Source organism: Hemiscyllium ocellatum, unplaced genomic scaffold, assembly GCF_020745735.1.
Source record: "Hemiscyllium ocellatum isolate sHemOce1 unplaced genomic scaffold, sHemOce1.pat.X.cur. scaffold_2347_pat_ctg1, whole genome shotgun sequence".
NCBI classification, from domain to species: domain Eukaryota; kingdom Metazoa; phylum Chordata; class Chondrichthyes; order Orectolobiformes; family Hemiscylliidae; genus Hemiscyllium; species Hemiscyllium ocellatum.
Window position 1 is genome coordinate 42,501 of NW_026868057.1, and position 16,424 is coordinate 58,924.

Below are 16,424 nucleotides of genomic sequence, written 5' to 3' on the forward strand. Positions count from 1 at the left end.
TGGGGGACACGCACACAGCGAGGGGGGACACACACAGCGAGGGAGGGGGACACACACAGCGAGGGAGGGGGACACACACACAGCGAGGGAGGGGGACACACACACACAGCGAGGGAGGGGGACACACACACACACAGCGTGGGGGGGGGACACGTACACACCGAGGGGGTAACACGCACACAGCGATGGGGGTACATGCACACAGCGAGGGGGGTACACGCACACGGAAAGCGAGGGAGGGACCGGACACGCACACACAGCGAGGGAGGGAGACACACACACACAGCGAGGGGGGGACAAGCACACAGCGAGGGGAGACACACACACACACAGCGAGGGATGGACACACACACGCACACACAGCTGGGGTGGACACGCACACAGCGAGGGGGGGACACACTCACAGCGAGGGGGGGACACGCAGAAAAGCGAGGGATGGGGGGACACACTCACAGCGAGAAAGGGACACACACACACACACACACACACAGCGAGGGAGGGGGGACACGCACACACAGCCAGGGAGGGACACGCACACAGCGAGGGAGGGGGACACGCACACAGCGAGGGAGACACGCACACAATGAGGAGGGGACACGCAGACAGCGAGAGAGGGGGACACACACACAGCGAGGGACGGGGGCAGACACACACACACACACACACACACAGTGAGGGACGAACACGCACACATACACAGTGAGGGAGGGAAACGCACACAGCGAGGGAGGGACAAACACACACACAATGAGGGAGGGGGACACGCGCACACCGCGAGGGGGGACACACCCAGCAAGATGGGACACACACACACACACACACATACACAGCGATGGAGGGGGACACGCACACAGCGAGGGGGGTACACGCACACGGAAAGCGTGGGATGGACCCGGACACGCACACAGAGCGAGGGAGGGAGACACACACACACACACACACACACACAGCGAGGGTTGGACGCACACACACAGCGAGGGGGGACACACACACAGGGAGGGGACACACACACAGGGAGGGGAGACACACACACACACACACACACACACACACACATGCACAGCGAGGGATGGACACACACGCACACACACACACACACACACATGCACAGCGAGGGATGGACACACACACACAGCGAGGGGGCACACGCACACACAGCGAGGGGAGACACGCACACACACACACACAGCTGGGGGGGACACGCACACAGCGAGGTGGGACACACTCACAGTGAAGGGGGGACACACTCACAGCGAGGGGGGAACACACACACAGCGAGGGGGGTCACGCACACAGCGAGGGGGGTCACGCACACAGCGAGGGGGTCACGCACACAGCGAGGGGGGGTCACGCACACAGCGAGGGGGGTCACGCACACAGCGAGGGGGGGTCACGCACACAGCGAGGGGGGGTCACGCACACAGCGAGGGATGGGGGGACACACTCACAGCGAGGGAGGGGGGACACACTCACAGCGAGGAAGGGACACACACACACAGCGAGCGGTTGGGACACACACACACTAACGGGGAGGGACACGCACACAGCGAGGGAGGGACACACACACACACACACACGCACAGCAAGGGAGGGACACGGACATGCGCACACAGCGAGGGAGGGGTCACACACACACACACACACACACAGCGAGGGAGGGGGACACACACAGCGAGGGAGGGACATGCGCACACACACACAGCGAGGGAGGGACATGCGCACACACACACACAGCGAGGGGGCGGACACACACAGCGAGGGGGGACACACACAGCGAGGGGGGACACACACAGCGAGGGGGGGACACACACAGCGAGGGGGGACACACACAGCGTAGGGGTGGGACGCACACACAGCGAGGGAGGGACACACACAGTGTGGGAGGGGGCACATGTACACACCGAGGGGGGGGACACGCACACAGCGAGGGGGGTACACGCACACGGAAAGCGAGGGATGGACCCGGACACGCACACAGAGCGAGGGAGGGACACACACACACACACACACATACACACATACACACATACACACACAGCGAGGGATGGACACACACACACAGCGAGGGGGACACGCACACACAGCGAGGGGGGGACAAGCACAGCGAGGGGAGACACAAACACACACACACACACACACATGCACAGCGAGGGATGGACACACACACACAGCGAGGGGGGACACGCACACACAGCGAGGGGAGACACACACACACACACACACACACACACACACACACACAGCTGGGGGGGACACGCACATAGCGAGGTGGGACACACTCACAGTGAAGGGGGGACACACTCACAGCGAGGGGGGAACACACTCACAGCGAGGGGGGTAACGCACACAGCGAGGGGGGTCACGCACACAGCGAGGGGGGTCACGCACGCAGCGAGGGGGTGTCACGCACGCAGCGAGGGAGTGTCACGCACGCAGCGAGGGATGGGGGACACACTCACAGCGAGGAAGGGACACACACACACACAGCGAGCGGTTGGGACACACACACTAACGGGAGGGACACACACACACACACCACGCACAGCAAGGGAGGGACACGGACATGCGCACACAGCGAGGGAGGGGTCACACACACACACACACACACACACACAGCGAGGGAGGGGGACACACACAGCGAGGGAGGGACATGCGCACACACACACAGCGAGGGAGGGACATGCGCACACACACACAGCGAGGGCGCGGACACACACAGCGAGGGGGACACACACAGCGAGGGGGGACACACACACACAGTGTGGGAGGGGGGACATGTACACACCGAGGGGGGGACACGCACACAGCGAGGGGGGTACACGCACACGGAAAGCGAGGGATGGACCCGGACACGCACACAGAGCGAGGGAGGGAGACACACACACACACACACACACACGCACAGACATACACAGCGAGGGTTGGACGCACACACACAGCGAGGGGGGACACGCACACAGGGAGGGGAGACACACACACAGGGAGGGGAGACACACACACAGGGAGGGGAGACACACACACACACACACACACACACACACACACACACATGCACAGCGAGGGATGGACACACACACACAGCGAGGGGGGACACGCACACACAGCGAGGGGGGGACACGCACACACAGCGAGGGGGGGACACGCACACACAGCGAGGGGGGGACACGCACACACAGCGAGGGGAGACACACACACACACACACACACACACACACAGCGAGGGATGGACACACACACAGCGAGGGGGGACACGCACTCACAGCGAGGGGACACACACACACACACACACACACACACACAGCTGGGGGGGACACGCACACAGCGAGGTGGGACACACTCACAGTGAAGGGGGAACACACTCGCAGCGAGGGGGTCACGCACGCAGCGAGGGGGGTCACGCACGCAGCGAGGGGGGGTCACGCACGCAGCGAGGGATGGGGGACACACTCACAGAGAGGAAGGGACACACACACACACACACAGCGAGCGGTTGGGACACACACACTAACGGGGAGGGACACACACACAGCGAGGGAGGGACACACGCACAGCAAGGGAGGGACACGGACATGCGCACACAGCGAGGGAGGGGTCACACACACACACACACACACACACAGCGAGGGAGGGGGACACACACACAGCGAGGGGAGACACGCACACACACACACACAGCTGGGGGGGACACGCACACAGCGAGGTGGGACACACTCACAGTGAAGGGGGGACACACTCACAGCGAGGGGGAACACACTCACAGCGAGGGGGACACACACACAGCGAGGGGGGTCACGCACACAGCGAGGGATGGGGGACACACTCACAGCGAGGAAGGGACACACACACACACACACACAGCGAGGGGTTGGGACACACACACACAACGGGGAGGGACACGCACACAGCGAGGGAGGGACACACACACACACACACGCACAGCAAGGGAGGGACACGGACATGCGCACACAGCGAGGGAGGGGTCACACACACACACACACACACAGCGAGGGAGGGGGACACACACAGCGAGGGAGGGACATGCGCACACACACACAGCGAGGGAGGGACATGCGCACACACACACACAGCGAGGGGGCGGACACACACAGCGAGGGGGGACACACACAGCGAGGGGGACACACACAGCGAGGGGGGGACACACACACAGCGTAGGGGTGGGACGCACACACAGCGAGGGAGGGACACACACAGTGTGGGAGGGGGACATGTACACACCGAGGGGGGGGACACGCACACAGCGAGGGGGGTACACGCACACGGAAAGCGAGGGATGGACCCGGACACGCACACAGAGCGAGGGAGGGACACACACACACACACACACATACACACATACACACATACACACACAGCGAGGGTTCGACGCACACACACAGCGAGGGGGGACACGCACACAGGGAGGGGAGACACACACACAGGGAGGGGAGACACACACACAGGGAGGGGAGACACACACACACACACACACACACACACATGCACAGCGAGGGATGGACACACACACACAGCGAGGGGGGACATGCACACACAGCGAGGGGGGGACAAGCACAGCGAGGGGAGACACAAACACACACACACACACACACATGCACAGCGAGGGATGGACACACACACACAGCGAGGGGGGACACGCACACACAGCGAGGGGAGACACGCACACACACACACACACACACACACACACAGCTGGGGGGGGACACGCACACAGCGAGGTGGGACACACTCACAGTGAAGGGGGGACACACTCACAGCGAGGGGGGAACACACTCACAGCGAGGGGGGTAACGCACACAGCGAGGGGGGGTCACGCACGCAGCGAGGGGGGTCACGCACGCAGCGAGGGGGTGTCACGCACGCAGCGAGGGGGTGTCACGCACGCAGCGAGGGAGGGGACACACTCACACACACACACACACAGCGAGCGGTTGGGACACACACACTAACGGGGAGGGACACACACACACACACGCACAGCAAGGGAGGGACACGGACATGCGCACACAGCGAGGGAGGGGTCACACACACACACACACACACAGCGAGGGAGGGGGACACACACAGCGAGGGAGGGACATGCGCACACACACACAGCGAGGGAGGGACATGCGCACACACACACACAGCGAGGGATGGGGGGACACACACACAGCGAGTGAGGGACACACACACACACAGAGAGCGAGGGAGGGACATGCGCACACACACAGCGAGGGAGGGGACACACACACAGCGAGGGAGGGGGACACACACACAGCGAGGGAGGGGGACACACAAAGCGAGGGAGGGGGACGCACACACAGTGAGGGAGGGGGACGCACACACACACAGCGTGGGAGGGGGTGACACGTACACACCGAGGGGGGGACATGCACACAGCGAGGGGGGTACACGCACACGGAAAGCGAGGGATGGACCGGATACGCACACACAGCGAGGGAGGGAGGGAGACACACACACACACACACAGCGAGGGGGGGACACGCACACAGCGAGGGGAGACACACAAACACACAGCGAGGGATGGACATGCGCACACACACACACAGCGAGGGGGCGGACACACACAGCGAGGGGGGACACACACAGCGAGGGGGGGACACACACAGCGAGGGGGGGACACACACAGCGAGGGGGGGACACACACAGCGTAGGGGTGGGACGCACACACAGCGAGGGAGGGACACACACAGTGTGGGAGGGGGGACATGTACACACCGAGGGGGGGGACACGCACACAGCGAGGGGGGTACACGCACACGGAAAGCGAGGGATGGACCCGGACACGCACACAGAGCGAGGGAGGGACACACACACACACACACATACACACATACACACACAGCGAGGGTTCGACGCACACACACAGCGAGGGGGGACACGCACACAGGGAGGGGAGACACACACACAGGGAGGGGAGACACACACACAGGGAGGGGAGACACACACACAGGGAGGGGAGACACACACACACACACACACACACACACATGCACAGCGAGGGATGGACACACACACACAGCGAGGGGGGACACGCACACACAGCGAGGGGGGGACAAGCACAGCGAGGGGAGACACAAACACACACACACACACACACACACATGCACAGCGAGGGATGGACACACACACACAGCGAGGGGGGACACGCACACACAGCGAGGGGAGACACACACACACACACACACAGCTGGGGGGGACACGCACATAGCGAGGTGGGACACACTCACAGCGAGGGGGGAACACACTCACAGCGAGGGGGGAACACACTCACAGCGAGGGGGGGTCACGCACACAGCGAGGGGGGGTCACGCACGCAGCGAGGGGGTCACGCACGCAGCGAGGGGGTGTCACGCACGCAGCGAGGGGGTGTCACGCACGCAGCGAGGGGGTGTCACGCACGCAGCGAGGGATGGGGGACACACTCACAGCGAGGAAGGGACACACACACACACACACACACACACACACAGCGAGCGGTTGGGACACACACTAACGGGGAGGGACACACACACACACACACGCACAGCAAGGGAGGGACACGGACATGCGCACACAGCGAGGGAGGGGTCACACACACACACACACACACACACACACACACACACACAGCGAGGGAGGGGGACACACACAGCGAGGGAGGGACATGCGCACACACACACACAGCGAGGGAGGGACATGCGCACACACACACAGCGAGGGGGCGGACACACACAGCGAGGGGGGACCCACACAGCGAGGGGGGACACACACACACAGTGTGGGAGGGGGGACATGTACACACCGAGGGGGGCACACGCACACAGCGAGGGGGGTACACGCACACGGAAAGCGAGGGATGGACCCGGACACGCACACAGAGCGAGGGAGGGAGACACACACACACACACACACACACGCACAGACATACACAGCGAGGGTTGGACGCACACACACAGCGAGGGGGGACACGCACACAGGGAGGGGAGACACACACACAGGGAGGGGAGACACACACACAGGGAGGGGAGACACACACACACACACACACACACACACACATGCACAGCGAGGGATGGACACACACACACAGCGAGGGGGGACACGCACACACAGCGAGGGGGGGGACACGCACACACAGCGAGGGGGGGACACACACACACAGCGAGGGGAGACACACACACACACACACACACACACACACACACACAGCGAGGGATGGACACACACACACAGCGAGGGGGACACGCACTCACAGCGAGGGGGGACACGCACTCACAGCGAGGGGAGACACGCACTCACACACACACACACACAGCTGGGGGGGACACGCACACAGCGAGGTGGGACACACTCACAGTGAAGGGGGAACACACTCGCAGCGAGGGGGGTCACGCACGCAGCGAGGGGGGTCACGCACGCAGCGAGGGGGGTCACGCACGCAGCGAGGGGGGGTCACGCACGCAGCGAGGGATGGGGGGACACACTCACAGAGAGGAAGGGACACACACACACACACACAGCGAGCGGTTGGGACACACACACTAACGGGGAGGGACACACACACAGCGAGGGAGGGACACACGCACAGCAAGGGAGGGACACGGACATGCGCACACAGCGAGGGAGGGGTCACACACACACACACACAGCGAGGGAGGGGGACACACACACAGCGAGTGAGGGACACACACACACACACAGAGCGAGGGAGGGACATGCGCACACACACAGCGAGGGAGGGGGACACACACACAGCGAGGGAGGGGGACACACACACAGCGAGGGAGGGGGACACACACACAGTGAGGGAGGGGGACGCACACACACACAGCGTGGGAGGGGGTGACACGTACACACCGAGGGGGGGACATGCACACAGCGAGGGGGGTACACGCACACGGAAAGCGAGGGAGGGACCGGATACGCACACACAGCGAGGGAGGGAGGGAGACACACACACACACACACACACACACACACACAGCGAGGGGGGGACACGCACACAGCGAGGGGAGACACACAAACACACAGCGAGGGATGGACACACACACGCACACACAGCTAGGGTGGACACGCACACAGCGAGGGGGGACACACTCACAGCGAAGGGGGACACACTCACAGCGAAGGGGGGACACACTCACAGTGAGGGATGGGGACACACTCACAGTGAGGGATGGGGACACACTCACAGTGAGGGATGGGGACACACTCACAGTGAGGGATGGGGACACAATCTCACAGCGAGGGGCGGACACGCACAAAAGCGAGGGATGGGGGGACACACTCACAGCGAGAAAGGGACACACACACACACACACACACACACACACACAGCGAGGGATGGGGAACACGCACACACAGCGAGGGAGGGACACGCACACACAGCGAGGGAGGGGGACACGCACACACACACAGCGAGGGAGGGGACACGCGCACACACAGCGAGGGGGGGACAAAAATCGAGGGGGTGGGACGCACATACAGCGAGGGAGGCACACGTGCACACACAGCGTGGGAGGGGGACACGCACACAGCGAGGGAGGGACACGCACACAGCGAGGGAGGGACACGCACACAGCGAGGGAGGGACACGCACACAGCGAGGGAGGGACACGCACACAGCGAGGGAGGGACACGCACACACACAGCGAGGAAGGGGACACACACACACAGCGAGGAAGGGGACACACGAGCACACACACACACGGCGAGGGAGGGACACACACACACACGCACACACACACACAGCGAGGGAGGGGGACACACACACACACAGCGAGGGAGGGGGCACACTCGCGCACACACACACAAACACACACACACAACGAGTGAGGGGGATACACACAGTGAGGGCGGTGGACACACAGCGAGGCGGGGGACACACAGCGAGGGGGGGGACACACAGCGAGGGGGTGGGACGCACACACAGCGAGGGAGGCACACGTGCACACACACAGCGTGGGAGGGGGGACACACACGCAGCGAGGGACACACACACACAGCGAGGGAGGGACATGCGCACACACACAGCGAGGGAGGAGGCATACACACACACACACAGCGAGGGAGGGACAGACACACAGCGATGGAGGGGGATACTCACGCACACAGTGAGGGGGGGTGGACACGCACACACACAGCGAGGGAGGGGGGACCCGCACACACACAGCGAGGGAGGGGGGACCCGCACACACACAGCGAGGGAGGGGTACACGCACACACACAGCGAGGGATGGGAACACGCGCATACACACACACACACACAATGAGTGAGGGGGGATACACACAGCGGGGGGGGACACACACAGCGAGGGGGGACACACACAGCGAGGGGGTGGGACGCACACACAGCGAGGGAGGCACACGTACACACACACACAGCGTGGTGGGGACACACACACACACAGCGAGGGAGGGGGATACTCACACACACAGCGAGGTTGAGACACACAGACACAGCGAGGGTGGGAGATGTGCTGAGAAAGGGAGAGGGGACACACACACTCAAAGTGAGGAAGGGTGACACGCAGACATATGCACACACAAACACACACACAGTGAGGGAGGGACACGCACACACACAGTGAGGGAGGGACACGCGCGCACACAACGAGGGAAGGGGACACACACGCATACACACACACGCACAAACACAGAACAAGGGAGGGACACGTGCACACACAGTGATGTGTCCCCTCGGACGTGTAATTGTCCAGCTCTCACTCCAGTTTGCTCCCTCACAGGATCACGGTCTCTGTGACTCCCAGGTACAACTAGGCCTCGATCCTCAGTGCTGATTTATATTCTCCCAGGTGTGAGTCAGCCTCAAGCTCCTGCTCCAAGTTGCTCCCTCATATGGTCACTCCCTCTGTGACTCGGTGCTGATTTCGAGCCTCCTGCTCTGCTGTTTCTCCAACTCCAAGTCCCAGTCGGCCTTGACCCTCGCTGCTGATTTATATTCTCCCAGTCTGTGCTGCTCTCTCTCGGGTTCCTTCTCTTTGTGACTCCCAGGTAATGGTAGGCATCAAGCCTCAGCTGAGATTTATAACATCCCATTCCGCACTGCTCTCTTACAGGATCGCCGTTGTGCTTGGAAGACAGTGGGAAATAGGAGGATTAGACAGAGCAGAGGGTGTTACAGTGATTGAGGGAGCTGTAGGGCATGGAACAGGTTATCTGGGGAGCTAGGCAGACCTGCAGTAACTAAAGAGCGTTACTGGAAGACACAGCAAGAGTTGCAGACACTGAAGAAGGCAAAAGAAATAGAGAGATGGTGGCTTGTTCATGACGGAGCTTTGTAGAGTCTAAACGGCTTCAAAGTTTGGGAGAAGATTTGTAGCTCGGGTGCTCGTTGTTGTGTTCTGTTCGCCGAGTTGGGAATTTGTGTTGCAGACGTTTCGTCCCCTGTCTAGGTGACATCCTCAGTGCTTGGGAGCCTCCTGTGAAGCGCTTCTGTGATCTTTCCTCAAGCATTTATAGTGATTTGTCTCTGCCGCTTCCGGTTGTCAGTTGCTGTCCGCTGCATTGGTCGGTATATTGGGTCCAGGTCGATGTGTTTGTTGATTGAAACTGTGGATGAGTGCCATGCCTCTAGGAATTCCCTGGTTGTTCTCTGTTTGACGTGTCCTAGAATAGTAATGTTGTCCCAGTCGAATTCATGTTGCTTGTCATTGGAGTGTGTGGCTACTAAGGATAGCTGGCCGTGTCGTTTCGTGGCTAAATGGTGTACTTGGATGCGGATCGTTAGCTGTCTTCCTGGTTGTCCTATGTAGTGTTTTGTGCAGTCCTTGCATGGGATTTTGTACACTACGTTGGTTTTGCTCATGCTGGGTATCGGGTCCTTTGTCCTGGTGAGTTGTTGTCTGAGAGTGGCTGTTGGTTTGTGTGCTGTTATGAGTCCTAGTGGTCGCAGCAGTCTGGCTGTCATTTCAGAAATGTTGTTGATGTACGGTAGTGTGGCTAATCCTTTGGGTTGTGGCATGTCCTCGTTCCATTGTCTTTCCCTGAGGCATCTGTGGATGAAATTGCGTGGTGTTTGACCCCATCCCGCAGCTCACCAGTAGGATAAACAACACACTGAGAAACCTATATATAAAAAAGACAGATAACCAGGTTTGACCTACAGATAATGAAACCGGAAAGCAACAACACCTTCAAATTCTATGGACTACCTAAAATGCACAAACCAGACACCCCAGTCAGACCCAGAGTATCACTACCAGGGACACCATCACACAAACTGGCTAAAGAACTACAACAGAAACTGAAACACCTGATCAGCGGATCCAGACACTCTATACAGTCAACACAGGAATTCTTGGACGTCATCAGAAACATAGACAAGGAAGAAACCATGGTCTCATTCAATGTAACGGCACTGTTCACCTCTCTCGCTGTGTGTGTCCCCCAACCTGCTGGACATACAGAACAGACAACAAGACGGGGAACCTATCAACAAAGACTGCAGACTCAAACTACCGATCTGTACCTCACAACACACTTCACATTCAACAACCAAATATGTGAACAAATCAACAGCACACCCATGGGCTCACCCATCTCTGGACTCATCGCAGAAGTGGTAATGCAAAGGTTAGAACAAACAGTCTTACCGCAAATTCAACCCAAACTCTGGGTAAGATATGTGGATGACACCTTTGTAATAATTAAAAACACAGAAATAGAGAACACACACCGGATCATCAACGCCACACTCACAGGAATCCGATTCAGTAGAGAGGTAGCAAAGAACAACCAACTCCCATTCCTAGACATGATGGTACAGAGAACACTGAACGGAGAATTCACAACAAAGGTATACAGGAAAGCCACACACACAGACCAAGTCCTGAACTACGAAAGCAACCACCCCAACACATACAAAAGAAGTTGCATCAAGACACGGTTCAAAAGGGCCACAACACACTGCAGTACACCAGAACTGCAAAAAGAGGAAGAAGAACACCTCTACAATGTATTCGCCAGAAACGGATACCTGCGCAGTTTCATTCGGGATTGTCTGTACGGATCTGCTAGACGACTGTCCTCTGATATTGATGAGGACAGTGCAGATGATTTGGTTTATATGGAGTTAATTAAGGTCTTTGACAAGGTCCCACACAGAAGGCTGGTCCAAAAGGGAAGATCCCATGGGATCCAAAGTAAGTTTGGTAAATTGGCTCCACAATTGGTGGAGGGTTGGTTTTGTGATTGAAAGCCTTTGCCCAGTGGGTGGACCACAGGGATCTGTGCAGGAGCCATTGCTGGACATTATGGACATTAATCACTCGGATGGGAAAGCAGAAGATAACATTCGTAGGTTTGTAGATAACATGAAAGGTGAGGGTGTTGTCCATAGTGAGGGGGATGGACTCAGGCTGCGGTCTGATATCGATCAGATGATGAACTGAGCAGAGTAATGGCAGACAGATTTTACTTCTGATCACCGTGAGGGAATGCACTGTGGGAAGTCTCATAAACGAATGATATACATCATGATCGGTAGGTCCTCCTGGTGTACTAAGGAACACAGGGACCTTGGTGGGCAAGTCCCTGGATGTCTGAAGGTGTCAGCACAGGTAGACAGGGTGGGGAATACACCTGAACTGCGAGCAGGAGGGGGATCCACATCCTGGTGGGGAATGTTGCTGAAGCTGCTCGAGAGGATTTAAACTCGTCTGGCAGGGCTGTGTGACCCCAAAGAGTCGTAAGGCCAGAAGGAAATTTGAGGCTGGTACAAATGATTAAGGGAGAAATATAAATAGACAAGGCAGGCAAGAACATAGCAGACAGTGAGGGAAAACTGGTGGATTAAACTGCAGTTATTTCAATGCAAAGGGCCAGACAGATAAGGCAGATGAACCCAGAGTATGGATGGGAACATGGGACTGGGATGTTGTAGGTATTACAGAAACAAAGCTGAGGGAGCAACAGGACCAGCAGCTCAATGCTCCAGGGGACAGATGCTGCAGGAAGGACAGAACAGGAGGCAAAACAGGAGGAGAGCTGGTGGTTTTGAGTGGGGGGGAAAATCCCAGCAGTACCTTGAGGGAGTATTCATGTAGGATCGCCCAGTTAAGCGATATTAGTGGAACTGAGAAATAAAAAATGGCCATTAGTTTTCTATGGTCGGACTACAGCGATAGGCAATGGGAGATGAAGGAGCAAATATGTCAGGAGATTTCAGATACTTCTTAGAATAATAGGGTTGTAATGATAGTGGATCCTAACTGTTCCAAACCTGGACTGGGATTGCTACTAAGTTAAGCATGTGGATGGAAGGAATTTGTTAAGTCTGTTCTGAAAACTCTCAGTCATTATGTCAATGGCCCAACTGGAGAATGGGGCTAAACCTGACCTCCCCTTGGGAAACAAGGTCGGGAACGGGACTGAGCTGTTAGTGGGGGAGCACTTTGGAAAGTCACCACAATTGTATTAGTTTGAAATAGCGATGGAAATGGACAGGACTGGTTCACAAGTTCAAGTTATACAATGGAGCAAGATAGTATTGGACAGGAATTTTTAAAGTAGATCTGGGGAGGCTATTTGCAGGTATGTGGATGGGTGTATGACTAGCAAAGATTTAGAGGGATATTGGCAAAATTGTGGCAAATGCGACTAGAAACGTCATGCAGGAGTTGGTCTGAAGGGCCTGTTTCCGTGCTGTACATCTCTATGACTCAACGCCTTGAAATGAGTCCACATTATAGAAGAGGAGGTGCTGGAGGGTTTAAAACACAAAGGTAGATAAATCCCCAGGACTTGATCAAATGTATCTCAGGACATTGTGGGAAGCTGGTGAAGAGATTGTAGGGCCTCTAGCAGAGATATTTGTACCATAGAGAGCTATGTGTGACAGGCTGATAGACTGGAGGGTGGCGTTGTGGACAGTGAAGAAGGTTTTCTGAGATTACAAAGGGATCCTGATTAAATGCGTGAATGGCTGAAAAACTGTAGATGGAGTTCAATGTGAATAAATGTGAGGGAATGCATTTGGTACAACAAACACGGGCAGGACTTATACAATTAATGGTAGGACCTTCAGTAGTGTTGTAGAACAGAGGGACCCCGGGGTTCAGGTACATAATTCTTTGAAATTTGCAACATGGTGAGACAGGATAGTTTAAAAAAAGGTGCTTGCCTCATTTGCTTTCATTGCTCAGTCCTTTGGATATAGGAGTTGGAAGTCACACCGAGATTATACAGGCCACTGGTGAGTCCTCTTCTGGAATGCTGTGTCCAGTTCTGGTCGACCAGTTATAGGAAGGATATTATTAAGCAGGAAAGGGTTGGGAGGAGATTTACTGGGACGTTGCTGGGTATGAAAGGCTTCAGTATAAAGAAAGGCTGGATAGGTTGGTACTTTTCACTGAAACCTGAATGTTGACAGATGACCTCATAGATGTTTATAAAATCATGAGGAGGATAGATAGGGTTAATGGGAGTTGTCTTTTCCCATGGTCAGGGGAGTTCCAAGGCAAGGCATTACATTTTTAAGTTTAGAGGAGAGAGAGACATATAAAAAAAAGACATGAGGAGCACATTGTTACACAGAGGATGGGTTGTGTGTGGAATGAACTTCCCAAGGAAGGGGTGAATGTGCGGAAAATTACAATGTTTAAAAGACATTTGGATTAGAGCAGGAATAGGAAAGGTTTGAAAGGATGTGATCCAGGAACAGGCAAGTGGGACGAGATCCGTTTTAGAGTATGGTTAGTGTGAACCGAACAGTGTGCTATGACTCTCTGACTATGATTATAATGTTGTGTCATTAATTAAGAAAGGCTGCAAGAGGAAGCCAGGGAACTACAGACTGATGAGCGAGACATCAGGGTGGGTCAGTTGTTGGAGGTCATTCTGAGAGGTAGGCCTTATTACAGACAGCCAGCATGGCTTTGTACATGGGGTAACATGTCTCACAAACTTGACTGGAGTTTCCTCAAGATGTGACCAAAAAGAGAGACGAAGGCAGAGTAACTGACGTTGTTTCTGGCTTCCACAAACCCCTGTTCAGGGTGAAGCATGATCCATTGGTTAGTAACGGTAGATAACAAAGGATCAGGGAGAGCTTGCCAACTGGATACAAAATAGGATGACAGTGGGAGACAGAGGGTGGTGGGAGAGGGTTGTTGTTTAAACTGGGGACTCTGACCAGCAGTGTGCTGTAAGGATTGGTGCTGGGGCCACTGTTGTGCACCATTTAATAAACAATCTGAGTGAAAAGTTAGTATGTTTGTGCATACCAAGATTTGTGGAAGAGTGGGCAGGGAATATAGTTATCGAAGGGGATGTTAATCAACTGGGCCAGTGGGCCAAGGAATGAAAGATGGAATTTAATTCAGGTGTTGGATTTAGTTCAGACAAACCAGGGAGTACTAACACAGTTAATGGTTGGGCCCTGGGCAGTGTTGTAGAAAAGGAGTGCAGTTACATTGTTCCTTCGACTGGCATCACAGGTGGACAGAGTGTTGTAAGCGGCAATTGGCGCACTTGTCTTCATTGGTCAGAGTATTGAGTACATGAGTTGGAGATGTTGGTAACACTGTCGTCAATATTTCTCCTGGGCAGAGGAGGCCACGGGGTGCCCTTATAAAGGTTTATGAAACAATGTAGGGCCTAAGTAAGGTGAATAGCCAAGGGTAGGGGAGTCCAAAGCTAGAGGCATAAGGGTGAGGTGAGAGAGCAAGGATTTACAGAGGGAGCTGAGGGGCAACATTATCCACAGAGGATGTGCATAGACGGAATGGACTGCCAGAGGAAATGGTAAAAATAAGTACAATTACAACATGGAAAAGACACTTGGGCAGGTACATGGAGAGGAGAAGGTTTGAAGGGATATGAGCCAAACACAAGCAAATGCAACTCATTCCATTTCGGAAACCTCGGCCGAAGAATCATGCCGCTCAGAAACAGACCCGACGTCTGCAGTTATTGGAGGAGAAGACTATCGAGACAAGGCATGTTGTAGAGACTGAAGCAAGTTACAGCGATAAGGATGGTCATCTGGACTGGAGTTTTCAAATATGTGAAATAATTGGTGAGAGGGGAGGAGATGACAGAGATAGGAACTGTTATAGGAGTTAGAATGATTGAAGACACTGGTCCTCAATACAAGCTATTGATACAGTGTTGGAGACGGAATAGGGAACAGAAAGATCCCAGGCAGCATTACCACCGTCTCATGGGAGGCCTGCTTTCCCCTCTGTTGTTCTGTTGCTCCCTAAGAAAGCACAGGCCTGGACTGATTACTGGGAACTCCCGATGCTGTCTCATTACAAGAAAGCTTGCAGCAGGCGTGGTGATTGAGCCTGGGTTGTGTCTGAACTGTGCTGCCCCCCCCCCCCCCCACCCACCAGCACTTTCTCTATGTTATGTCTTGTTAGTTGATGTTTGGATCCCTCTGACTACTTTCGGCTCTGTGC

General features: G+C 56.4%; 1 long non-coding RNA gene across 1 annotated transcript in view; it reads right to left on the bottom strand.

Moving 5' to 3' along the window:
* Positions 1-9,809, bottom strand: part of LOC132811718 (uncharacterized) — a 38,858-nt gene extending 29,049 nt beyond the window's left edge. The window contains exon 1 of the long non-coding RNA XR_009643369.1: positions 9,727-9,809. This is a non-coding gene — a long non-coding RNA (uncharacterized LOC132811718). The remainder of the gene's footprint in view (positions 1-9,726) is intronic.
* Between the last annotated feature and the right edge of the window lie 6,615 nt (positions 9,810-16,424).